Source organism: Myodes glareolus, chromosome 9, assembly GCF_982192425.1.
Source record: "Myodes glareolus chromosome 9, mMyoGla1.1, whole genome shotgun sequence".
NCBI lineage: Eukaryota > Metazoa > Chordata > Mammalia > Rodentia > Cricetidae > Myodes > Myodes glareolus.
Genome location: NC_142034.1, coordinates 3,622,776 through 3,648,674, shown reverse-complemented (window position 1 = coordinate 3,648,674; position 25,899 = coordinate 3,622,776). Strand labels below are relative to the sequence as shown.

At 52.2% G+C, this 25,899-nt stretch overlaps 1 protein-coding gene across 3 annotated transcripts in view; it reads right to left on the bottom strand.

The window, feature by feature from the left end:
• Positions 1 to 25,899, bottom strand: part of Rbfox3 (RNA binding fox-1 homolog 3) — a 428,716-nt gene that overhangs the window by 321,164 nt on the left and 81,653 nt on the right. For all 3 annotated transcript variants that reach the window (XM_048451828.3, XM_085696130.2, XM_087909701.1), the window contains exon 2: positions 3,372 to 3,509. The gene's annotated coding sequence lies outside the window, so the exon portion shown is untranslated. The remainder of the gene's footprint in view (positions 1 to 3,371; positions 3,510 to 25,899) is intronic.

Genomic DNA, 25,899 nt, shown 5'->3' with positions numbered 1-25,899 from the left:
TTGGGGCCCCCATTCTCCATTGCCTACTGTCCTTCGTGAGGAACCCGGAAGACAGATGGAAGACTCGATTTACCCCTTGGCTCCTGAACGTGAGCAACTTTCGCCTCTTAGAAACATCTGGAGAAAGAACAGCTGGCCACAAGCCTGGCTCCTCCAAGTGACACCAACAGTGTACAGATGTGTGGCTGGGAGGATCTCAGAGCACGGGGACAACGTAAAAGAAGAGGAGGACTGGCACGGAAGATGGCGCCACTGAAGCAATGCCCCCTGTGCCAGTGGGTGACAGATGCCTCCTTCCAGCGAGTCAGATGGACCGCTGCCCACAGCCTGGCCACCACAATACCCATTTTGCAGCATGTCCACTCATGCTCTTAATGGAACTGGCTGCATATTAAGATCTGAACTGACTACATATTAAAAGGGGAAAGCTTTTAAATAGGACCTAATGACAAGGTCCTTCTTACAGGGTACAAGAAATGCACAGGGCAGTGTCAAAGGCAGGAGGAAACCATGGCTTCTCCCGTCTTCCCTTGAGTAAGGACACTTTGACAGTGATGGAGATCACATTAGGTGGCCTGCGTGTCAAAGCCACTCCTGGAACTGTGACCCAGCTCTGTGCAGGCCGCAAGCTCCAGTAGGCCCTTCTGGCCCAGGTTCTTCATCTCTGACCTCAAACTACTCTCAGGAGAAGCTCTCCTCCGAGAAATCAGAGCAAGGGCTTCTCATGCCCTGGAGGTGTGTTCAGCATCACCGGGCATCGTTCTGTTGTTGGGGGGAGTGTGTGCAGGAATCTGCGGCCTGACATGCCTGGCCACTCACCCGTGTGCCTGACCTTCTCCTTCAGAGACCTGCCTCCCGCCCTCCCAGAGCTGATGAAAAGACAGACAGGCTATCAAGGTCACATACAGGGGACCGAGACATACATCTGTGCTGTCCTCACTCAGACGATGGGCCATGAGTCTACACTCCCCTTGCCTTCACCCCATGGAAAGGACAAGACTCTGAGACAGACAGCTGTACCTTAACGCATCATAGCCACCTTCTAAACACACGGGGGTCAGAACGTGAGTGCACTACACAAAGTAGTTCCATGTAAAGGCACTTGTACCCTGGACCTCCCAGGTCCATCCTGAGGACCAGCTAGGCTTTGTGCTTTTGGCTCTAATGGCCCCAAAGAGGTTCCTTGCTGGGGACACAGAAGATGAAGCTGGACCAGCTGTTCTTGCCCAGGAGTAGTGTCAGGAGCTCCAGCATCCAGCAACAGGACCCTAGGGCTTGCCTGAGGCCAGCTGCAAATCACAGCTCCTCTGAGGCTCTTGGGAGCCACAAGCCATGATCTCAGAGTGACAAGAGAGTGACGAGGGCCTCTCAGCATGGCTTGGGCTCGCAGGGTCATCTCAGTCAACATGGCACAAGAGTCAGCCCAAATTTGGCCTGACAACCACCTCTGGTCCAGTCCCCAGTCTGGACTGCTACTCAAGAACAGTAGCGGTCCCATAGCAGCCCTCGGCTGAGCCCAGCTTCAACTTTGACCTCCTCTGCGAAAGGCAACCTCATCAGACTTGAGTCACCGTGACATCTGTGACTCAGAGCCCTTTACTGGATGCTGCGGGTTTTAACAGAAGAGCATCACTCCACCCCCAAGGCCCCTGACCTCAGCCCAGGGCACTGGATCTCATGTCAACTTCATCCACTCCACACTCAGTCACACAGCCCTGCGTACCCATCTTCTAGATGCTTCAGCTCATCCCTACCTGGGGTCCCTGACACCACGTGCCCCTCCAAAAGGTTCTCGTTCCCTTGCTTTACCACACCACCCTATCCTGCATCCCCCATCGTTGGTAAGCTCAGCCTACTTCCTTTGTCCCCTGGGGCCTTTTCCTTCCCGGACATTACTTGCAATGCACAGCAGCTTGCTCTGCACCTCCCACCAGGTTGTGAACTCTGTGAGGTTTTTTTCTTCTGTATCTCCAGAGTCCAGAACAGGGCTGGGCTCATCAGAGTTGCTCATTTGTAGGCTTGCCTCAATGTACAATGGGCTGCACCCTGATAGACTATTACCCAGTGAGAAATGCAAGGACATCTTTGCCATGCCTGACCTCATAAGCATCCTCACATCCATGCAACCTGCTGTCACTCTTTCCCCTCGTGACAACACGGTTGATCAGAATTGCAACTGTCCCGTGTCAGCTTGGAGAAGATCAAAACTCAAAAGCCCGAGCACAGTGTCTACTGAGGGCTCATCCCTTTTATACACAGTGCAGAGGCGGTCACATGATCAAAGGGCAGGCTACATTGCTGCATGAGGAACACAGAGCAGTCTGTGGACCAGGGAGCCTGGTGGAAGAGGAGAACCCAGGGAAGGGGCCTTCAGTGAGCCATGAGGGGACAGACAGCTTGCCCCTGGAGAGCCCTCACAACACACATAATTCTTTCCTACAGATCTTTGCCATGGGCTCTGGGGAAAGCACCCACTGCCCTATATCTGGTTGCCACTATACCTGGGCACCACAAAGGCCGTCATTGGGGAGCAGAGAGATGGTGCGTTAGGCAAAGGCGCTTGCCACCAATCTCTGACCTGAGCTCCCTCCTCAGAACCCACATGGTGGGGTTGGCCTACAAGCTGTCCTCTGACCTTCACACAGCTTGAGGTGTTTCCTAGCTGGTGAACATGCAGATGGACCAGACGGACAGGGCTCCTTAACGTCTCAGGGAGAAGGCATGGCTACATGGTACCCAGGGTTCTTACAGCCCTTGCCCCTATGTGTGACTTATATAAAACTGAAATCACATATGTAGTATTTTCTTGGGGTCTACAAACAGGCCTCGGAGCCTATCAAAACTGAAGCGCTGTGGGGCTTTGGGGAAGCACAGGTGTCCCTGAGCCCTGTACCAGCGAGGAAAGTAAGTGAAGTTGTGGATTGTGTCTGAAGCCAGCAAGTGTAACACCTACCCCGATGGCTTATGTCAGAAGGGACCTGTTGCCCACCCTGGGGCAACTGCATCCCCTCACCAGCAAGGCAGAGGTTTGCAGCTGCTCACGGGGCTTCGGGATAACCTAGGCATTATGTTGGGGGGTCAGATCCCGACCTTGTCCACTGGGATATTTCATGATGACAACTGGAAACAGACCACACAGTCTGACGACTCTCCTTCCCCAAACCACACTGATGGTGGAGAACTGGGGAACGTTGACTCTTCCCGACTTAACCAACCCGCAGAAGCCTTGCAGACACAATGAACCGCAGAGTACGCACGGGACGCCCTGCCACCGCCCACAACACCTTCCGGAAGGTGAGTGAGCGTGTTAAAGTGTTTCTCACTGCACACTCAAACACCGAGGCAGGAACAGGTGAGTGGCATGGCCTTACCTGTTGAAGTGCTGTCCCCTTTGCTGTCTTGGGGCGGTGGGGACACCAAGGACCCGAAGAAGCTTCCTCAGGGTGGGGAGTACCCAGACAGAGTGGGGTCACAAGAGATGGTTAGGTTCTCCCAGGTAGCTTTTCAACCTGAAGGAAAAGAAAAAAATGAGAAACAAAAATAAACACCCTGTCTCGGACATACTCACTTCCCCTTAATATAAAATAAACGCTGGCATTAAACCAAAGAGAAAGGGGCAGCAGCCAAGAGCGTGTCACTAGGGATCAGAGTCCCCCTCACCCCTCCACTGAGGACTTAGTCTCTGACTGCCTCAGGGGAGGAGCTGACTCTCTCCAGGAGGACACATCATTAGCACCACAGTGCCGGGCACCATGCTCAGTCTTTCTGCCATCTGCCTGGGCTATTGCCCTCTCAGCATTCTGGTGCCTACTTCCTCTGATTCCCCAGTCCCCTTGCGGCTTGTCTCCCAACAAGTTGCTCCCCACCTTCTCCCCTCTCCCCTTCTAGAATCATTTCCAGGCTCCTCCATCTAACCGTCACATATAGACACCTCATGCCCCTCTTTTAGTGGGACTGGTCAGATGGCGCCCCCACTCTAGCCACACCCCTCCAGGACAGTCAGTTGGAAGGAACACCCAACACTGCTTCCGTGATCATGTGAAACTCAGCCTGTAGGAGCTCCAGGCTCCCAGGACTTGAGGCACTAAGCAAATGAGACCAGATGACAGATACACTGCAAAGGCCCCGCCTCTCGCGCGTGGCTACACGCGCAGTCACAGGTGGTAGCGTGGTAAATCTTCCGATGCCTATGGGACCCTTGAGATATGGAACCTCTCCTGCCACACTCCCTCATGTCTGCAGTCACAGCCTCCAGACTATCCCCCCCCGAGGCCCATGCCACACTGTGTGCCCACTGCCGTGTGGAGTGCGTCTCCCTTCATACATGCATAGCTTTCTCCCCACTGCAATCCCAGAGACTCAACACGTAGCATTTCCCCAGGAGAACCACCCAGAAGCAGACGCCTCGATAAAAATCTTCACATCCCACAGCCTCCCCGGTCATGCCCTGCCCACAAAAAGGCCCAGGCTGTTTTGGTTTCTTTGATCCAAGCTGAGCGGGAGATAATTTAGCAGCCTGTCCTCCACCGTGGAGGCACATTTTCTTCACTGCACAGTGTGAAGCACCATCCATCACCCACTGCACAGAATAGCACAGGACACAGGCTGCAGGCCTGAAGCCCCCGCCACACCCCACTGTACCCTGCGCAGACATGGATCCCCACCTATGGGATTGCTAGTCTTATACTCCACTCTGGCAATCCCCACCGCAATGCCAGAGGAGTGTGGCAAGGTGAGAAGGGGAGCCTGGGCAGGGCTGGCTGAGATAGAAGAGAAGGGTTGGGTACCTAGGGTCTCCAGGGCCCAGGATCAAGGCCACAGTCCTGCTGCTCCTACTTTTGGTAGTAACAGGGTCTCACCTGTGGGGGGGTAGAACTGAGTCTTCCTCGCCCTTATTATGTTCCATATGTGCTAAGTGTGCCTCCACTGTGTGCAGTATTAGGCCCCAAATCTGGGTCAGGCAAGTTCATAATCCAGCTGAGAAATACACAAGCATGATAATTGCTGACCCACAAAGGATGGTCTGCTAGCAGCTGCAGGGAGGGCAAGTGGGGAACTCTTCAGTTCCCATGGTGCCCCCTGTATTCACATGTGCATGTGTAAACACACATGCACACACACACACACACACACACACACACACACACATGTGAGTACAGGCTGTACCTTTGACTCCAGGAACCCAAAGTCACTGAAGTATGAAGAGTCACAGAAGAGTCATAGTTGGTCACTGTTGGCAAAGAAAATGACGCCCCCTCCACATTCTACATGGTGAGAGAAGACCACCATATCCCTAGACTTAAGCAAATTCCTGTGGAGAAAGGCCCTGACTCAAAGCCTACACAGATTTTCCCCAAAAAGAGCTTACACATGGCCTTGAGGACCCAAGGGCAGACTGGGATACCACTAATTCTTTATAAATTAAAAGTTCACCTGAGGAAGTGGCTTTATTTATAGGATTCAAGATGAAAAGAAGGAAGGACATGGAGGGGGAGATGGGGGTGGGGCGCCAGAGAGGGACTTTTTCACTCCGGAGGTGGAGGCGGGAGGACTAAGAATCCAAGGTCATCCTTGTCAGCACAGTTAGTACGAGGCCAGCCTGGGCTACATCACACACACACACACACACACACACACACACACACACACACACACTCTACAACACACAGACTAAGGGCCAACGGGAGGGTTTAAAATGACTCTCAAGCCCAGAACACGCAACTCACTGTGCCTCTAACCAGGAGGAAAACAAGATGCAGTGTGCCACACTTCAGTAGTAAAGATTACAGGGAATATACAATATTCTGAGAAAATGAGCCTCCTCCTCCTCCTCCTCCTCCCATTTTTAAACCGCTCTTGCAAAACCGGCTTCACCCTTCACTCCCCTCGCGCCTTATGAATCCTGTCTCCGGGTTTATTATTCTGGCATCTGGGAGTCTGACAGCCACCGTGGCTACACTTCTTTTTTTAATGCCAGCCTGTTTTAATAATACAGTGTACCTTTTGGTTTGGAGAAATGTGACATTATTCCAGGCACCCAGCGGCAATGGGAAGGGCCTTATGTAATTTATGTGTTCTCCGCGCTGTGTTTAACACTCCCAGAGCGGAGGCTGTAATTTGGGAAGCGATTCTCCCCAAGGTCAGGGGAACAGTTGCGGAGAGAAGGCTGGTGGCTGTCTGACCTGAGCTCAGCCTGTGAGCCCAGGAGCCCCTAGCTGTGAAGCTGGGTCCAGGAGCAGGAAGACTCTGCACCTCAACTCATAAATGCCCCCCCAAATACCCCAGCCCAGTTACAGCCAAATCACCAGGTTTCTCGGTTTAAGCGTTTTTGTTTTTTTGGGGTTTGTTGTTGTTGTTGTTGTTGTTTTAATGAAGTAGAGGTGCTGGGGGCACAGTCAGAGTGTTTGGGGGCATTTCTGTCTCCCATCACCAAACCAACCCAGATGTTCACCTTTTAAATTAATTTATCTTTTTATTTCATGTGGGGGATGGAGGGGACTGTGGGTATACACATGTGAAAAGGTGTGTGCTTATGTACGTGTGTGTGTGTGTGTGTGTGTGTGTGTGTATCAGAAATTGACGGCAGGTGTCTGCCTTATTCAGTCTCATTATTTTCTCAGGCAGGTTCTCTTGTTGAGCTTGAAGTTCACCACTTAGGAAAAACTGACTGGCCTGTGAGTCCTAGGGATCTGTGTCCCTGCCTCTTCAGGGCTGGGGTTACAGGCAATTACCACTACAGCTAACTTTCTATGTGGGTGCTGGGCATCTAAAAGCAGCTGCTCATGCCACTGCCAGCTGCACCATCCCACCAGTCCCCCAGGTCTCTATTTTGCAATGACCAGGTACCTGGTGTAGCAAACTGGGCATGCCTAAGGGATGCCGAGGAAACCTTGATCGACTGGCACCCATGTCCTGACCCTTCTAGAAAGCACCACTGCGAGTTTCTCCTATGTTGGGGATGAAGGAACGCCACGGGGACATGTCCCCAAGAAGCTTACAGTAGAGACACACAGCCAGCTACCCCAGTGGAGGTGGACAAGTCTTGAGAAGGTGGGATCTTCCTTTGTACCATGTCACACCTAGGGCCTGGCACACGGCAAGTGCTATATCAAGACATTTGAGCAACTGGAGGAATAAAATGTCAACGAGAGAGACAGGGAACCCACCCCACTCATGGGGGAGGGTGTTCTGGTTTCCCAGATTGAGCTGGTAACAGACCCTAGAGGGGGAAGGGGGAGAATAAGGAGAAGGAGGGGAGGAGGAGGAATAGGGGAGGATGAGAAGGGGGAGAGGGAAAAGGGGGAAGAGGAGGAGGAGGGGGGAGGAGGAGTGGGGAGGAGGAGGGGGAAGAGAATGGGGGCAGACTAGAGAAAGAGCCAGCAGGTGCTGACTGGAGACAGCCTCAGGGAAATGCCTTTCTGGGAATATAGAGACGGAACAACATCGGCACGGGACAGACCCGAGATGGGACTGTCCATGAGAAGCTGGGAATCAGATCATGATGCGCTCTGAATGCCGCACCAAGGACTTCATGAAGTCACTTGGAGAATTTTTAAGTGGGAAGTTATGCAGATTCGTGTCTTAGGAGTGCATTCTGGTGTCCAGGCGGACCCTGTAGATGTGCGAAAGCAAGACAGGAATCTCAATCGACCGCGTCAGACGATGAAATGAGACGTGCGGGCTTTATGAAGGGCAAGGTGGAAACCAGGGGATACAGCCAGAGGGGTTCAGAAGTCAGTGTCACACATGATCGCTACAACAGGCAATAGAAGCCGCTCCATAGCTTCTCAGTAGAAGCTGAGAAGTGCCCATTTGGGTACTCCTTTCCAAAGGAACAGGGTGCTCACAACATGAGGGAAAGTTACCTTGGGAAGGGCTCATTGTCCAGCAATTTTTTCCCCCAAAGACAACTTCCATCTTGGAGTTCTAAGCATGACCTAAGGGAGACAGAACTCACTCTACGGGGAAGCTCCTTACGCTCAGGAAGCAAAGACTTCAATAACTTCAGAAAGTCCCTGAAACCAACCAGATTCACAAGACCCCTTCCCATGCATATAGAAGCAGTAAGGCCTGCCTCTGCACCCAACACACTATACCAGCTAAGCCGCCTAGAAGCAGCAGAGCTCAGAGCTCAGCTGAGTTACCTGCCAAAGACTCAGACCACATAACCTGCCAGAAGGAGATGCTCCAGACTGCTGAGCTGCCCTGGGGCTGTGCAGAGGGGGCCAGTCTCCAGCTTTCCTGGGCTGTCTGTCACTCATGTTGGGGTGGGCTTTGGTGATGCAGCTATCTTCAAGCCAATTCCTGCAAGTCACCGCAGTCCAGCTCATTGGTTTACCAAGTTGGTCTTGGTGGTATCCATATTTTGGTCTGGCATTGGGTCCCTAGCTGGGGCAGGCAGACATTTGCTCAGGTCTCCCTAGGAGTGGTGCACCACCACAGGGCTTCAGTGGAACGGCTGTTATCTTTATTCCCTTTCCTGTGTTATAAATAGCATATACCCAGCACTAAGAGGGCTGAGGCAGGAGGAGAGTACACTCCAGGCCAATCTGGTTGCATGGAAATCCTGGGTTTTGGTTTAAAGGTTAGCATATTCCAAGGCTGTGACACCGTTACACTGGAGCAGCCTCTGAAGCAACCACAGAGGGAGCTGCCAGTGGTTGGGCACGAAGGCCTAAGACTTGCCTGTTTCAGAGACTGTAATAACCATCCTCCAGGACGGCTCCTGTGATCCCATTCCCTCACCACTTTTGTCTCCGCCTCCCAGCTGGGTCATCGGTGTGAATGAATGATACAATAGGTAATGCACATACAAGTTCAGGTCACCAAAGAGAGCATGGCACCTTGCTTGCTGTCACCATGTCACAGGGACCATCTGAAGCTCTGCTGAGAGACCACACGAGCAGGAAGAGGCTGGGAGTCCATTGCTGTAAACAGTATAGGAAGTAGCGTTTTAATCCCAGGCTGGCTGCAGCACCTACAGCCCAGCCCACTGGCAATCTGAAGCCTTTGAGATACCTTGAGCTCATTTTTTTGTTGTTGTTAAAGCATAAGCTAAGCTAAGCTGCTTTTGCAGGTTCCGGGAGCACAGAAACCGAAAGCCAGTAAATTGCGGTTGTCTGAAGCCACTGCATTAGCAGGTAATCTGTTGCAGACTGAGAGTTAACTAACAAGAATTTATAGAACGCATAAATGCTACCTGAAGCTGCAGAGGTGCTCATAGCAGACAACAAGAAGGTAGGGGGAGTGGAGATGGTAGAGGTGACGTGGGTTCACAGCTGGGTTTTTCCAGGAGTTGGTAGGAAAGTCTTGCACAGAGAAACGGGGGCCTCCAAGGAAGGAGAACAAAACAGAGAAATTCGGAATCTCAGGATAAGGGTGTTTCCAGAGGAAAAAGCAATGGCCAGACACCCTCTCACCCCAACTGTGACCACGCACCTCCTTGATTGGCTGCTGGCCCTTTCTTGTCTCTCTAGGGGGCTCCCCTGACAACCGGAGGCAAAGCTGTTCCTTGCTCACTGTTACTATGTTTCAGTGTGCTGCATCCCTCCACCAAGGTCTGCTAAGGCTGCAAACCCAGTGCCTGAAAAGTCTAGGTTCTCAGTGCTGTGGACTAGATAGATAGATAGATAGATAGATAGATAGATAGATAGATAGATAGATAGACAGACAGATAGATCGATCGATCAAAGGAGGGGTGGGTGGACAGTGAGTAGATCGATGGTGAGTAGTACATCAATAGTTGGGTGGATTGATCAATAGATGGGTGGGTGGATCAAATAATCATTCGTTCAGTAGATCAAAGGACGAATAGATAGATCAATGGCTCGATGTATAGATGGATGAATAGACAGATTGATGGATGAGTGGATCAATAGATCTTTGGATTGATGGAAAGATCCAAATCCTGAACTTCACCTAGTGGCCCAGGTCAATTGGTAGACAAGCCATTTCCATTTTGGACCATACTACATACACACACACACACACACACACACACACACACGGAGATACACACACACACACTGACACACAGACACACACAGATAAGACACGAACACTCAACACACTCCAACACACACACACACACACACACACACACATGCACACACATGCGCGTGCGCGCACACACACACACACATGCACACACATGCACGCGCACACACACACACACACACACACACACACACACACACACACACTGGTGCTCTTTGCTGTAAAGAGAAGCTCAACTGAGATAGTAGAAGATATAGGAAGAGAGAGAAAACCCTGAAGTCGATCCTGACAGGCTCTTGCACTGTGCTAAAACCAGGCAAGAGTCTGTAGGAAACCCAGGCAGCCCCCTACTGCCTTTAGGAATTCAGCACACACAGGCAGCCTGCACCAACTGCACCAGGCAGCAGTAACTAAGAGTGCACCAGTGTGGCCCCTCAGCAGTGCAGGGTCAGGTGGGGATGCAGGCAGCCAATGAACACGTAGGGAATCTATCCACAGAGTAAGGTCTGGGGGCCAGCCGGTCCTGCCTGCCTGTGGGGCTCCAGAACAATGCATACTTAAGAGCAGGACCCCTTCACCACACAGGTTAGATGACCTTCCTCTTCTGCAGTCACTGGCAGAGCATCTGGCCAGGTTGGTAAATACGGTCTCAGAACACACACACAGGTTTGGTAGACATGGGAGGAAGGGGCTAGGTAAAGTGAACAGCTTGTTGAATGAAATAACATCAGAAGTGTGAGGGAGGTCATATAGCGGGCCTCAGCGCCAGGCAGGAGATCACCTCCATATAGAGCCCCAGCCGGAAGGTCCAAAAGGCCCATGAAGGAACAAGCTTCACTCTGTCTATGGGAAGCCATCTTGGCCAGAAGCAGGATCAAAAACTAGCTATAGACACCTAGAGAGGATCATAGACACACCAGACAGATGTATACAGGGGCCTATTCAGGTCCCCGGCTGAGCAGGAAGTCAGTGGCTGGGGACGGGGGCAGGAGGAGAGGCTGGAAGTGGGGAGGTCCACTCCGTTTCCATGCGGTAACTTCCTGTGAGCATTGCTGTGCTAAGACTTAGAGGGTGCCTTATTCCCAAGGTTAATCCTCATGCTTGGCTCCCAGCACCACACTGGTTTCCTGTGCCTACCCAGGGGTCACAGCACCTTCCTGGTCTTCCATCAAGCTCTGCCCCCTCCTCTACAGCTTTAGGACTGGAGATAAGGGACCTAGTTGGTCTTATTCTTGGGAGCAGAAGTGGGGCACAGAACACAGGAGGGCGACAGTCACAGGCCAAGAGAGAGGGGCAGAGAGTCTGGGTACAGCAACAGGAGACGGAGGAAGATGGTGGGGGACCCTGGGGAGATGAGCGAGGGGCACCTGGTCCTTGTCAAGCTTGGGAGGAGGAGGATAAGAGCAACAAGGAGATGGGGAGAGGATGCAAGAGGGCATAGGAAGGGTGGGATTTGGAATGTAGAAAGGTAAGAGGGGGTGCAGGAGTAGGGGTACCCAGGAGTGAAGATGCAAGGAGGTCAGGAGGGTAGGGTGGGAGAGGAGATGGGCAATGAGGCATGGTGTGAGCATGGAAGAAGGGGTATCCTGCAAAATGTATGGAGTGCTGGGGTGGGAGGCATGGGGGCAGGGGGTATCCAACCTACAGAGCCCCCCAGAGAGAGGCAGGAGTGGGTATCCAACATGCAGAGGCAGGGTGGGTATCCGACCTACAGAGCCCCCAGGGAGAGGCAGGAGTGCTGGGGTTGGAGGTATGGGGCATGAGGGTATCCAACCTACCGAGGGAGAGGCAGATTATGGGGACCCCATAGTCAGGGAAAACAGAAGTGTGTTTCTTCTCATCTCTGGCTGTGGGCAGATTATAGCATCTAGGGACACTAAACAGGCTTCTCTGAGATATCATAAATGGAAGATATGGCCACTATCACAGATTCTGAATGTTTGAAGAAAAGACAACAACAAATAGAAATGGCAGTAGGTTCAAGGGTGTCACCGGGGCTGGCGACTAATGAGAAGGACCCCAGGGACTTAAAAGTGGAGTCATAAATGCCAGCGGACCAGCCACAAACTCTTCCAAGAGGGATCGACATGAAGGTCTTCCAAAGACCCCTCTTTTGGGCCTGGAGTTCCCCAGCTGCCCTGGAGCACCCTCCGCTGACTTCTGTCTGCGGCCTGACTGCATCCCCTGGAGGAATTTCTCAACTGAGAGCCCCACTGGCTTCTCTGCAAGGAGCCCTCTCTCCTCCAGCGTTAGGGAACTAGCTCAAGACAGGAGTGTGTTTTAAGAATCACTGCAAGAGACACAGTGACATTTGTAGTGCAGAAGTTCCAGAAGAATTCCCAGGCAGCCCTGCTCTGTTCTGCCCTGACAGAATACTAGTCCCTGGGAGGAAGCTGCCCAGGTCCCTGTGTAGACGCCTCACAGTCCCCCCAGCCCCTGTGGGAGTAGAAGGAACCAGGACTGCCACCAAGGGGGCCTATGAGACAGGAGAAGCCTGCAAAGAACATCTTGGGGCAGCATCTGTCATTCAACCCTCCCAGAGCATGAGCCTTCCCTTGACTTCTGGGCACAGGAGTGCTGCTACTGAGCCACACAAGCATTGTCTTCAGTGTCACCAGACTGTCAAGCAAGTGTTGAAGGCCTGCTATCTCCTGTACATTTGGGAGCTTTGAAGACAGCATCCTCCACGTGGAAAGACAAGGACGTCTTCCCAGGTGACTTGGGTATACCAGTGTGAGGGAGGCCCTGGGCCAGTGAACTTCCACAGCCCTGAGACTGTTAAGCCTTCTGATGGAGGAGTTGACCCTGGGACTTCATCAGTTCCTCCAGGGAAAGCACTCGTTACAGCTGTGTGCAGCGTGCCATGCTTGGGCTGAGAGGTGTGGCCCACTGGAAAGCTCCCACCAGGCCACCTTTAGCCTGTGTCTTTGCTCATCAGCTCCTGCATCCAGGGGAGAAGGAGGCGACATGGAGACCCAGGACAGCACACTTATCCCGCATCACCTTGCTGTGAGTCTAAGTCTGGCTTTGCCGCGTTAGCGCCAGCATCAAACACGAGGCTAAAGGTGAAGCACACATAGGGCTGGGATGTTCACAGGGTCTCCCTGATGTGTCCACAGGGTACCCCTGTACCCTTCTGCTTCTGGAGCACAACAACCTCCCCAGCAGTCACCAGGAAACACCTGGAGTCTGTCCAAGACTTTCCTGGGTGTGGGGAGCAGGATGCAGACCTGCAGAGAACTCTCTCTGACACAGTGATGAGGCCCTGTCTTCCATGGCTTTCATGGGATCACAAATGCTTGGCAGGAGGCTGGATCATCTGGGTTATAGAGCAGGCAGGAGCGGGCAGGTGAGTATTTGACCCTTGTCAGAGGGCTCTGTCTACTGCAGTCCTATCCATCAGATATGAAGCATAGGTCACAGACCAGCAGGGAAGGGACTTTGTTGTCATGGTTCAGATGAATTCTGAGCCTGTGTACTCTTCCACTCTGCCACCTGGGAGATTCTGCCCTGACATCTGCCTTCCTAGGAACTCATTTGCCTTTTGAGCTCCTCTGGGTGACAGTCTTAGAGTCCAGCATATGAATTTGGGGTCATGGAATTTTCCATGGTGGAAGGAAACTCTGAGGGTCAAAGCAGCTCGATGAAGCTGGGAGCACACATCAAAAGGCCAGCAGGGCCCAGGTCCTGGAGAGATGGCTCAGAGTGCACATTGCTCTGGCAGAGTTCAGCTCCCAGCACCCACACCAGCTGTCTCCATCACCCACAAAGGGATCTCTCTGATTCCTCTGACCTCTGACCTCTGAGCACCTGCACTCATGTGCACATAACCCCATATAGATACACACACACACACACACACACACACACACACACACACAATTAAAAATAAAACAAACCTTTACAAAAGATGAAGCTGAATTACCCGAGATATTGATCTCCCCGTTTGTATACCAACCCATCCACACGCCTATTCGTTTACTCACCTGTCCATCCGCTAACTACACATCTGCCCATCCATTCACTCACCTGTACACCTATATACCCATTCACTCTGTCTCCCTACCTACTTTCCACCCATCCTGTCACTTCCCTGTTTTTCTGTTCACCCATCTATTTACCTGCATATCCAGCCACCCATGCACCCACCCACCCATCCATCCGTTCATCTCTCCCTCTCTTTATTCATTCACGAATCTGTTCAACCATCTACCCATCCATCCACGTACATATCTACACATCCACCTGTCCGCTGTCCATCATCTGCACGCCTACCCTCCCAACTATATATTTACCCAGCCAGCCAGCCATTCACCGACCACTTATCTGTTTCACCCACACATCTATCCCTCCAACCACCTGTCTACCCAACCATCTATCCATCCATCTACTTCTCTAGTCACCCGCATGCCAGCTACTACACCTCCAGCTACTAACCCCATACACCTTTTTATCTATCTACCTATCCATTCATCCATGAATTGACCTCAGTAAGATGTCCCAGATGGGTGGGAGCTAGAGGCAAGTGCTACCAAGACCGAAAAACAAGGCGTCCATACTTCTTGTCTTGTGTTAGACAAACTGGAATCACAATCTTGGTCCCACTACCACTATCCCTGCTTACTTTCTCGTCTCTCAGTTTCAGATTGTTTGCCTCTAAGCTAGGGTCATAACTTCATCATTGGGTTACTAAGATATACAGAACACTCAGCTTAGTGAGTGGTCCCTGGTTAACACTCAGTATGCGTGGTGAGCAGCATCTCCATCGTCAAGGTCATCCCCGCCACCACCATCATCTCGCCATCGGAATTGGCCTGGCATCCACAGCACTGTGGGAATCCATGTTAGCAGAACTCTGATCCCTCCATCATTGTGCCCTCCGTGGTGCTGTTTTGCAAGATTTCCCCCCAAAGAGCCGAGTCTCTTTTTCTTTCCTGTGAGAATCTGGACTCAGTTGTGTGAAATCTTTGTCTAATGAGGTAGAAGAGATGCAGAGGCATCCCAACCCTGGACAGAGGTAGCCTTATGTGTCGTATGGGTTTCTGGTTGTTCATTGCCTTGTGTATAGAGGCCAATGACATAGCCATATCCTACCCAATGTACAACCACCCAACAGACCCATAGATCCACAGAGAGTTTGCCAAGGTCAGCTTACCCCAAGAGACTCACAGACCTGTGAGTACTGATCTTGTAGGGAATTCCTTTCTAGAATCCATAAAGAACTTAAAATATCAAACACCAAAACAAAACAAATTGCCCAATGAATGAATGAACAAACCTCTCAGAAGTACAAATGGCTAAGAAGTATATGAAAAAAAATGTCCGGTATCCTGAGCCATCCGGGAGATGCAGGACAAACGGCACTGAGGTTCTGTCCCGACTCAGTTAGATGGCTATCAACAGTGAAACAAATACAACACACTGGAGAGAGTATGGGGTGGGGGGACTCTTGGGTGCTGCTGCCGGGAACCTAAGCCAGCCTGCCAGAGGCTGCCTACGCAGCAGCTTGGAGGGTAATACATAAACAAACAACCTAAAAACAGAACCACCGTGAGACACACCTATGCTGCTCCTGGGTCTATGCCCCAGGACACTCAGCATTCCACAGAGTCACCTAAGTGCACTAAGACCAAGATGAGAAAACCACCTCAGTGCCCACAGCAGGTGAGTGGGCAAAGAAAACACACACATACACACAGTCGGATTTCATTCTGTTAAAAAAAAAAAAGAAGAAGAAGGAAGGGAGGGAGGGAGGGAGGGAAAGAGGGAGGGAGGGAGGGAGAGAGGGAAGCAAGGTTGGGAGGGAGGAGCAATTATTTTCTTTTCAGGAAAATAGCTGGAAGTGGAAACCAACACTTACACCAAATAAACCAGATTCAGAAAGACAAATTCCCAATGTTTACCTTCATACGCAGACTCTAGATATTAACGTGAATAAGATGAGAACTTGGAATGGGGGGCGGCTGTGGGGAGGAAGGGAACCAGCCGGAGGGGCCAGAGGAACTGGAATGTGTAACCCAATCAAAGTATGTGCTAACCATTCATGAAAACGCCGTAATGAAGCCTATTCATTGATACGCTGTAAAAAAAAAAAATTTAAACAAACTACGTCAGCTGTGTGTCCATATCTGACCTCCCATCTCCCTCGGCTTCCTGTAGCCCCTTCCCCGCCCCCAACATCAAAGGTGTCCCATAGCTCCAAGCTCTGCCCCCCCTTAGAAAGCCTGGAAAGGAAAGCATTCCGCCAGCAGATCCTGCCAGGCTCCACGCCCCTGCCTGCAGCCCTGAGCAGACACAGTAGGGAAGAAGAACCACCCCGGAGAGAAGCGCGGCCAGGCCTGGAGATGCCGGCTTGGGCGGTCGCTCGGACCCCTATACCAGCTCTCTACTCCGCCCACTCATTGACTTCTAATTCTAGGAACCCAGTTGTCAACAGCTCCGGGGAGGGGCTGTGGGGTGAGAGCGAGCTGAGCAGCTCCGTGTAGATTGCTGCTAAGAGGGGATTGGGCCTCTAAGGAGGGCGCTGCTGCAGTGCCCTGTAGGTCCATTAGGGATTCCGTGCAGCAGCTCGCAGTAAATCACTTCCCATTCAGTCCCACTGCTGAGGGGCTCGAAGGTCGATTTTCCATGGTTATGACAACAAAAACGAAAATTGGGTCAAACTTGAAAGGTATTATCTTCCTCCGAGCTGCTAAATGCACGAGAGTAATGAGGTTGGTTAAGCAATCCACCCCGGCATCGCCCCCACCCCAGCCCCCCGCCCCCCCGTACCACTCTGCTGACAGATGGGCCAGGTAAGTGGGTTGGCGCAGGCCGCCCTGCCACGCCTCCCACCTGCCCTGTTGAAGGGCTGCAGAGGCAGGTACCTTCCTCTAGACCAAGGCTCCCAGACACCAGTCCCTGGCAGGGCCAGTCTTGCTCTCAGTGGTACCTTTCAAGTCTCCTCCTTGTCACAAGCTAGATCCTGGAGGTGCTGAGGCATTATGGGTAACCTGCTGAGAGCCCCACCTGCTAAGGAGTCCTAGGCTTTCGCCTGTGGCAGGCCCTGTGCAAGCACCGGATTTGCCAAGTCCTGCTGCTTCCTGACCAAGTACCCGCCACTGTAGTGTGGGCACAAAGTCTGCCAACAGACTTCGAATCGGACCCAGGCTACACAGCGTTTACAAAGTGATCCATCCTAGTCCTTGGAGTTAATCTTAGGAACTATGTTGCATGCATCACTGCAGGAAGGGACGAGAGGAGAGTGAGGTACTCTCTCAGGGATGGTTCTGCTGTGTGTGTTGCGGGGGGGGATGTTAGACAGGGCCTCTGCACCCTCATTCTTGACTTCACTGTCAAGAATGACCTTGATCTCGTCCTCCTGTCTTCCTGTCCTGTGTGCTGGGATTGCAGGTATGTGTGACCATGGCTGGTGGTGCCTGTCCCCTGTGGACAGGACACATTCCGTATCAACCAACTGTGGGCAGGAAAGTGTGGGCATAGTCGGGGGTCATTGCCTGATTCACAGGTCGGCAGCCAAGAAGCAGCCAAGAAGAAGGCCCTGCGGGCCCTGAGATGAGCCTCTCCCTCCGTGTTCATTTTCCCAAGCTAGGCTTGATGTTAGATGGAATGAGCTGAGCTGAAAGGAAGGCCCCAGCAGCCCTGCTGGCATACTCCAGTACGCTCTGCACCGCGGCTGACCTCTGAACCCTCAGGACACTATGCTGAGTGACAGCGGTCAGTTACAAATGCCACATACGACCTTGGGAAACCTAGAGTAGTCTACGGTCAGGGACAGTAAAGCAGAATGGGACCTCGGGGAGCTGCAGGAGAGGATGCAGGAGAGGACCCAGTGCCTGTGCTGGATGGGAACAGTGTTCTGTTGGGGGAGATGAGAATGTCCCAGAGACCAGCAGTGGAGATGGCCACACAACCACCATCCCTTCAAACTATCAAGAAGGTGGTTTGATAGAACATGCATTTTACTACCTCCCTCCATTTTATATTATACAAAGGCAAAGCGCTGTGCTAACACCTGGCCTAGGAGCCCAGAAAGAAAGGGGCCTCTCCCGTGTGCTTCATGCCTCTGGGAGGCGGGACAGCAAGAGCTTTGTTTGTGAATGGGTGGAAATGTTTCTGTCCACCCCCCCCCACAGCTTGCTGTGCTTGGGGTCAGAGTGGGAAGGTGGGCTCCCCGTGCCCATCCATGTGATCCAGGCAGCTTTTGTGGACAGACACACCAACACCACCGTCTTCCCAACCTCCTTCAGCATTCACATTGATTCCTTTCATTCCTGTCTGCCGGCTCAGTCCGGTAAAGCAAGTCCAGCAGAGCAAGGCCTATGGTATCTCAAGCATCAATTTCTCAGAGAGCTGCAGATTGGGGTTCCCAGATCTGAAGGAGTGGGATGCTGGACTATTGTGAGCGTTCTTGACCTGGCCTGCAGGTGACCACCTTTGTGCTGTGTGCTCACAGAGGGAAGCAAGGAGGATGCCTCTTCTTATAGGTCCCCAACCCCATCCTAAGGGCCCACCTGCACGGCCTTATCTAACACAAATATCCTCCCAAGGGCCCATCTCCAAATATCATTTCACAGCAGACCCCTGGTCCCTGCAGATACTGAGCAAGCCAACAATCCTTGGGCTGGTGCCCAAGGCCAGGGAAAGCACCCTCTGAGCTGCTAGGCTCAGGTGGCGCTTGGGGACATGGGAGTGACTTTAAACTTTCTAGTGGCCTCACTGAAAACATTAAAAACTAACAAGGAACATCAATCCTTATGATCCTTCTATTGAACGCAATATATTCAAGATGTTTTTCTTCCAACATGCAATCAATATAAAGATTCTGAGATGAGATTTTATACCCTGCATCCTGTGCACAGTCTCTTGAAACCTGGAGTTCATTTAAAGGGCTCCATCCCTTAGCCCCAATTCGCCACATTCTCAACGCTCCCCAACACCTGCGGCCATGGTCACCATGTTGGATGGGCAGGCAAGAGGCTGCTTTGTATTTTGCAGTCCCCACGATGGAGCAGGCAACCAGCAGATGAAAAGAATGAGCAGGAGAGAGAGAAAGACAGTCCTCCATCTGGCTCCCTTTGTCAAGCATGGAACACCAAGCACCTCCACAGATCTAGGGGTACAAGGTGCTCAGCAGGCGCTCTTGGACCACAGATGAACATAACCCCCCCCCATCCATCCAGACTTGGAGTCCAACAGACCTTATACTGGGGACACCCCATCTGTGCAACAGTCAAGGAAAAAGAAGGTATGGGGAAGGAGATGCGGGCTCCTCACCTTGAGTGCCTGTGATTGGAGCAGAAGGGAAGGTCCCCAACTCCACATCTCTCCTGCAGCCATCCCAGATGTGACTGCCCAAACATGCAACTGCTTGGTCCCTGAAGACAGTATAATACTGACATGTCTCTCAAAATGCAGTCAGAGGAAAAGGAGAGGAGGGACTGTGTGTGGCGCACAACTTTAATCCCAGCACTCAGGAAGCAGAGGCAGACAGATCTCTGAGTTCAAGATCACCCTGGGCAACACTACATTGATCCAATCTCAAAGAGAAATAGAGCCAGGCTGTGGTGGCTCACACCTTTAATTCCAGCACTAGGAAGGTGGGGACAGGAAGTGATATGGCTGGACATAGAGAGAGGAATATAAGGTGGGAGGAGACGGGAGCTCAGGATTCAGTCTGAGGTTGCAGAGAGGCAGTATTCAGTCTGAGGACTTGTAGAGACAGGTACTCCATTTAGTCTGAGGATTTCGTAGAGGTGAGAACTAGTGGCTGGCTATGCTGCTTCTCTGATCTTTCAGCGTTCACCCCCTAATATCTAACTCTGGGTTTTTATTATTAAGACCAGCTAAAATATGCGCCCCAGGTACCAAACCCTGTACATGCTGCTTTACCTTGCCATATAGACCTATCCTAAGATTTCCGCATTAAATACACTCAGCACTTTGATCTAGGCATATGGCTCACTAGGTTGAGTGCTTGCTGTGTCAACAGAAGGACCTGCATTCGATCCCCACCTAAACAGCTAAGCACGATGCTGCACAACCGTAATCCCAACAGCGGGAAGCAGAGTCGGGTCCCAGGGGCTTGCCAGTCAGCACATCTAGCTGAAATGGCACCCAACAGCAGGCACCCATTCAGTGAGAGACCCTATTTCCAAATGCACAGTGAAGGGAGATTAAAGAAGATTAGGGCAGACCCCTGTCCTCTATATGTGTGCTACCTGCAGACATGCACATGCATGTGTGTGTGCATGCACACACACACAGAGAGAGATTAACAGTATAACTAATAGTGAAATAGAACCATTATAAACATATAATATGGAATCGCTGGTACTCACTTCTCTTGGGCTTCCAGGCAGCCACGCTATCCCACGACAGTCAATCTGATGGTTGATAGGGCTTCTAAGTAAACAATGAAAGGGTAACATATACAGTGTGGATACACTGGAAAGGGGGGGTGACTCACACCTCAGGTAGGATGGAGCAGGAGATTTGGCCATACTCCTGAGAGCCCTGTGAACTTAAAACTTAAGAATTTTAGTTTCTGGGATAGAGCACTACAGCCAAGAATGGACTCCAGGTACTGCTGCTATCTGTTAAGTGGTTGGTCTCTGGATGGTACCAAGCTCGATGCTTTATCCTCATTCAATCTATGCAAGAGAGGTCATTGCTCCATTTCCAGTTTGGGACAGGAAGGCTGAGAAGGGAATTGTCAAGGTCACATACTGGGATGTGGAGGGAGGAAGGATGCTTCTTGATCTTTGTCCCCTGCACACCACCCCTGTAAGTGCCAACTTACTTTGAATGTTCCCAGTCACAGGTGAAGAACAGACAAGGAAGTACAATAACCTGGGGAAGAGAAGAGAAGCCAGAGAAGGAACAAAGAAATAGAGATGCTTCGGGACCCTCTGACAGAAAGAGGAAAGACTTGAGCATCTCTGTATACCAGCAAAAGGGAAGGAAGCAGCAGAGGCAGGCGTGTGAGGACGGGACTGGGTACGCCAAGGTTAGGGCATTTCCTGCCTGGCTGGATTGAGCATCTTCAGAGAAGAAGAGAGCGTTCAAAGATTCTGGAACTGTCACTTGGCTCCCATGATCACTAAATCATGAGCCAGAGGAGATGTGGAGTGGCCATCTGCAAGGCATGCTGGGAAAGCAGGTGCTGCAGGGCAGGAAGCTGAGCACGGGACAGCTTTCCTTCTACCCTGTCCTTGGGTTTCTCACGTTGTCTAATTCCCCTCCAAGGATGGGCCACAGAGCAAGCCCAGCTCAGCTCCCCAAGATCATGGAGAGAAGAAGGGGTGGGGATAAGGTCACATAAGCTAAGCTGGCCCTGCCCCCTCCTCCATCCTGCGTGTTACGGGGTGATCAGTAATTGCAATCTCATGGAAGGGAGGGCAAAGCTGTGCTTCACTAAAGGGAAGGGGAACACTGGGGTTCAGTCCTTGCTCTATGAAAGCTGTCTCTGGGTGACACTGGGGGGAAGCAGGGAGCCGGGACCCTTCCCCATGCTGCAACCCGGAAGTCTAAAGGTCTAGAGACCCGTCCTCTACTGACAGCATCGCAAAGGATGTCTGCCTAGTGCTAGCCTATGACCGATGCCATCACTGCCTGGGAAGCTAAAGGATTCATCCAGAGCTCCCGAGTAGAAGCTGACATACTCAGGGCCACTGTAGGGGAGACAGAGAGACCCACAGAGGTGGCTGCCTCCCCTACAGACCAGAAGGGACATGAGTGAACACCCGCAGCCCCTGGGTGTCCACCTGTTATCTCTTCAGACGCTGGTCCTGGTCCCAGGCCCACTCACATCTTTCATTCTGCATGGATGACCCTAGGTGACCCCATTAGGACATGACCAGGGACACTAGTCCTGCCCTTCCCAGCTCCGTGTCATCCTCTCCACCTGCCATCTAGGGAATTCAGACCGGAAAACCCAGGCACACAGCAGCACAAACCCGAGTCAGATGCAGGGAAACCATTTTGCATGCCAGCCTTGTGGAACCACCAAGTATAACTTCAGGTGCTGGCACGACCTGGAATGTTAGGACTCCACACTTCAGCTTTCGGGGAGGGGTAGAAGAGGAGAGATAGTCCTACTGACTGCCTCCCAGCCATCCTGTCCACCTCAGCGGTCAATGTGGACCTGGGAAAAACAGAAGGCTTCCGTCCCCAGAGCCAGGAGGCATGCCCCTACTGCCATGCCTCCTAGGACTCTACCATCTGCACAGGAGACGCGAAATCAGTGTCCCGGAGTAACAGCTTTGAGGCAGCAACAGGACACCACTAGAGCTTCCCCGGGGCAAGTCATTCACTCCACTCCTCACTTCAGCTCACACCCTTCTGCACTGCTGGGAGCACAGGGCCTGGCACCAGGAGAAGCTCATTAGAACTTATAGCCCCGGGAGGACACGCCCCCAGGCGGGCGTGCACTCAGGAGGACATGTCCTAGGATACAGTCAGTGAAATCTCACCAGAGGTTCCAGAGACTCATCCAACAGAGAGAAAGTACCCCCTTTACCATTGAACACATAAGAAAAATCCAACTCAATGAAGACTACCCTTCCTGGCCTGGGAATCCCACAGGGTTTGCAAGGCCACTGAGCAGAGAAGCTCAGACCCTTGGAGGGCAGCTGCCCAGCTAGGGCAGGCTAGGCACCAGGATATATGGCAATGCCACCAGCTCCTTCATTGGAGGTTTGCCTACAAGGGGACACTTGGGCCTCACCTCAGATGCCTGTCTCCCTCTGCCCACCTTCCTCATCTGTCCTATTAGGGAGAGGACCGATGTCAGCCTTCTCAGTTCCCTTCCTTCTTTCTCCTCACTCCTTGCTCTCTCTCCCATAGGCCTCTAGGGCTCAGCTCAGGCCCCCTTGGAGCTGCCTGGAGTTGTAATGACTCTGGTTGGGGCAGAGCAAGCTGCCCTTCCCAGCCACTTCCTGCTGTTGTGGAACTGCGTGACATGGTGTGGTGGTTTGAATGCGAATAGTCCCACAGGCTCATAGGTTTGCATACTTGGTCCGCAGTTGGGGGAGTCATTTGGAAAGGGTTAGAAAGTATGGCACTGTTGGAGAGGAGGCATGTCACTGGGAGAGGGTTTTGAGGTTTCAAAGACTCACGCCAGCCATCCCCAGTGTAACACCCCCCCCCCCCCCGTGTCTCATTGTCTCATGGTTGTGAATCAAGATGTGAGCGCTCAGCCGGTTCCTTTGCTCTGCTGTCATGGACTCTAAACCCTCAGAAACCATGGCCTAATTAAGTGTTTTCTTTTATAAGTTGCCCTGGTCATGGTGTTTGATCACAGAAAAAAAAAAAAGTAGCTAAGACACATGGTCATTGCCATTTTAAGTCAGAACATCAAGTCCTCTATGTCGCCAGACCCTCACAAATCAAGCCTGTTAACATGACCTTGTAGGAGCTAGGTGGTCATTGGACCCTCACCCAAGAATCTAGCTGCTGACACTCCCTTCTGTACTGAGCTGCATATAATCCTGTCCCAGCTGTGTGTGGTCCTGGGAGGAGGTGAAAGGTTAACTGAAGTGGGGGGCTCTTCTATAGCAGTTTGACGGGAGGCACCTATGCTGTGGTGGGCTTTCTGGTGACACAGCTGTTTCGGGGTCACGCATGTGCCTGTTAGTAAGTCTTTCTCATGTGTCTGTAAATTCATCTGTCCACCAAGCCAGAGGAAACCATTTCTTTAGTCTGTCACTGGCACCGTATCCTGGGTGAATAAACATTTCTTCATGTCTCCCCAGGAGAAGTTCCGCAGAACCTGTTCTCAAGAGTCAGGCCCAACTCCCAGGGAGAACCACAGACTGTCCCCCTCAAACTCAACCTGCCTGCTGTGTGGCCAGACTCCCACATTTCCACAGCATAACCTGAGGCCAGGACACAAATGCAAACCTTCCTTAACAGCCTAGAATGACAGTCGCTAGTTCCAAATTAGCACCTTCCTCCTTGCCATGGGGTGAGGACAATTGAAGAGCTTTGGATCTCGCGCACCAGGCTCCTCACCATTGTCTCAGGTCACAGAACCATATGAAAGGCAGGGCTGGCACTGGCAGCTCTCGGGCTAAACTGAACAATTCAGCCCTGGAGCCCCACACCAAAGTCTGGGTACCCCACCACACCCTGACACTGCAGTAGGGGCTGGGAAACATCCTGCACAGCCAGGATGTGGCAGGGGACAGCCCAGGGTTTGGCACAGTGGCACATAGAGGACAGATCTCACCAATTGCATTTCAGCATTGGGTGCCTGTCTTAGAGGTATCATTGCTGTGATGAAACACCAACCATGACCAAACACCAGTCGGGGAGGAAAGGGTTAACTTCACTTATACTTCCACATTGTAGTCAGTCACTGAGGGAAGTCAGGGCGAGAGACCAGAACCTGCAGGCAGGAGCTGATGCGGAGGCCATGGAGGGGGTGCTGCTTACTGGCTTGCTCTCCATGGCTTGCTTGGCCTGCTTTCTTATAGAACCCAGGACCACCGGCCCTGGAGTAGCCCCACCCACAATGGACTGGACCCTCCCCATCAATCACCAGCCAAGAAAATGCCTTATGAGACTACCTACCACCGGACCTTACAGAGGCTTTTTCTGGATTAGAGGTTCCTTCATCTCCAATAACTTCAGCTTGTGTCAAGTTGACATAAAACCAGCCAACACAGTGACCCTTGCTGGGACCAAAAGAGGAGGCTCCCCTGCAGTCCCTCTCAAGTCCCCTTCCAGTCTCAGAACACAGCTGAGAAAATCCAGAGACCTCCTCAGGCTGAGCACGGCAACACCTTCCGTCTCACACACTGGGTTTTCATGGTGCACCTGTGCCAGAAGCCTCGGGAAGCCCCACTAGGCTTCCCCTCCACCACCCACACAGACATTACACTCTAAGTGACAGGCTCATTCCCAGATCCCCAATCCTGCAACCTTGGTGTTCAGGGACTGTGGCAAGAGGGGCACCATGCATGTGCAGCCCCATCCCCTCCCCGTCTGAGGCATCCATTAACATTCCCAGAATAAGTTGGGGCTGTAATTACAGCAAGTGATTAACAGGCCTGAGGTAGGTTGTCTCTGAGGGAACAGATTAACAGCCCAGCTTGGGGATGCCTGCGCTCACCTCAGAACCACCGGTGCATCTTAAACAGGGCCCTGTGCCCCCACTAGCTGGTGATTAATGGCAGGGATGTGGACAGAGGACGTTTCCCTGGCACCTGGCTCTGGACCGAGCGCTGCCCTTGCTGGTCAGGTACAGGAGAGGGGTAGAGAGGGCAGCCAAGAATTGAGATGTAAACCTAGAAGCTCCAATGGGATGCCTGTCTGCTTCCCCTTCCCAGGGCAGTATGGACTCCTGGGCTCCAACAGCTGCCCAGTGAGGGAAGCAGAGGAAGCCAAGGCCCCAGTAGCCAAGTGTACCCCAGGAGTGGGCATTCAGCCCCCGTTCCCCAAATGGTGTGTAATCTATGGTTAACCCCTGTGGCCTCCACACCCCCAGACAATGCTGAATATTGAGAGTCCTGGCAGGATTGGCATCGCCCAAGATGGGGTGCCAGCGTCAAGAAGAGCACTTGCCCAGCTGGCAGAGGGGGTGCAGGAGTCTCCAGCTGGGTGATGACCTGAGAATCGGGGAGGGAGAAAGGGAACCGAGGATCACTCGCAGGCAGGCTCCCATACACGCGTGCGCATATGTGTGAGTGGGTAGTGTGAGTGTGAGACAGTACTCGTTCATTTAGGTGTTGGTCCTCCCATTCGAGAGCCGACCATGTCAAAGGCTAAGAACACAAAAGCCACTTACAGGAACCATGGCCCTCCCCATGAGACACTCATTCTCACAGAAGATAAACATGAAGACATCGTCATAAATGCTCATGGGCCCCATGAGAGAGGATGCAGGGAAGTCACATTAAG